General features: G+C 31.4%; 1 long non-coding RNA gene across 1 annotated transcript; it reads left to right on the plus strand.

Moving 5' to 3' along the window:
- Positions 1–825: 825 nt before the first annotated feature.
- Positions 826–1,389, plus strand: LOC136774806 (uncharacterized). The gene is made up of 3 exons (XR_010822855.1): positions 826–933; positions 1,024–1,204; positions 1,274–1,389. It is a non-coding gene; the product is annotated as an uncharacterized lncRNA (long non-coding RNA).
- Positions 1,390–1,674: the final 285 nt, after the last annotated feature.

A 1,674-nucleotide genomic window follows, 5' to 3' on the forward strand; every position in this document is an offset into this window, starting at 1 on the left:
CTTTAAAATAGTCAAACTCGAGGGAGCAACCGATAGCCAGAGGAGGGTTCTAGCACTTAAGTTTGTGACGCCATCCAACCGCGTAGGATTGGCCACGTCACAATATATATATATATATATATGTGTGTGTGCACGTTTTTATTTCAGGAATAATTATTTATCATTTACGTTATGAAAAATCAAGATAAAAAAGAGTATCTCCTCATGGTAGACCAGGGTAAAGAGAAAGTAGAACCGAATTATCACACTTCAATCTATTTCTGACTTAAGACTGTCCTGCAGCAAACTATTAGGATAATACACTGGATTAAATAGGAAGGAGGGCAGGCACATTGCATATGGATGTCTTCGTGGCAGCTAACATCCAGCTAAATAATAGAATAGGTATGTATAACTTTATGAATATGGAAATAATTTATGCTTACTTTTAAGAATGAATTTTCATACTCTTTCTAATATTTTTCAGCCACTGGGTAAATATACTCGTGGATAACAGTAATATATGAATTTTCAAAAGTTAGCGAAGGAAGAGAAGACTAATATAATGCAGCGTAAGGATTTGTTTGCCCACTTTAAAGTGCTACGTAACTTACAGGATTAACAAGCTCTAAGTGATGAGAATAACAATTTACCACTGAATTTGCCTATACGCACTGGTAGCAGAAATTGAAAATAATGCAAGACATCTTAATCCGTAAGGAGTTACTATTAATCATTTGAATATTCTTCAATTTAAGCTTAAGTATTAAAGTTTTCTTCGAATATAGGCTATAATTGTAAAATCATTGCAAATTTGCTGCTTTTGGATACTGCGAAAGAACAAAAGGACCCAGCAACATTACCCACAACAGGAATGTATTCTGATTCTGCAACTATAAACTGTTCTGTCACCATTCAACAATATTCACTCATGGTTACGTAATGAGATGTAGTGTAAGTAAATGGATTTTAATATATTGGCTTTTTCTTCTTTACATATTTAGTATATTTGAAAATTAATAAGAAATTAATTATATTGCGTAGAAACATTAGCTGGATAATAGCAGAATGGCTTCTGGATAATGTATTGCATGACACTGGACAGATTTACGTAAATAGCTGTTTCTTGGACCTGTGGCAGTTGAGCTGTCAGGAGCTCTCAGAGGTTCTCTTCCAGCATCATCAATTGGAAATAGATACGAAAGCTTGTCACTATTGATATTAGGTTTCTGCAAAAAAATCTGAGTTAACGATTATCTATTTTAATAATGAATTGCATCTTCTTTATTCGTAGAATCTTATTGCTGTAAGCTTGGGATCCATAGTTGACTTGCAAGCTCCAATGGACTTTACGACTCAAGAATATAGCTCCTTATTATTAATATAAAAGTTAATGATGTGTTATTCTTGACAAAATATCAACAACATAAATTTAATTTAAAATATATATTTTCAGTTATTTTTATACACCATATGTTACACAATAATAGGTTAAAACTAAAATACATATTTTTTATACAAATTTATAACACTTAATATGATTTTATTAAAAGTTCATCACTTACAAGTTATTTTAATAAATTAATACAAATTACAGAGGTTAAGTTGCATATTTTGACACTTCACTCATTGGAATATGCCCTGTTCTTTTTATTGATCTGTCGTTTGATTACTATATTATTACCGCTTCTATCA

This window comes from Prorops nasuta, unplaced genomic scaffold (assembly GCF_024137725.1).
Source record: "Prorops nasuta isolate Cenicafe-Biocafe unplaced genomic scaffold, Cenicafe_Pnas_1.2 PNAS00007, whole genome shotgun sequence".
In the NCBI taxonomy this organism is placed as follows: Eukaryota; Metazoa; Arthropoda; class Insecta; order Hymenoptera; family Bethylidae; genus Prorops; species Prorops nasuta.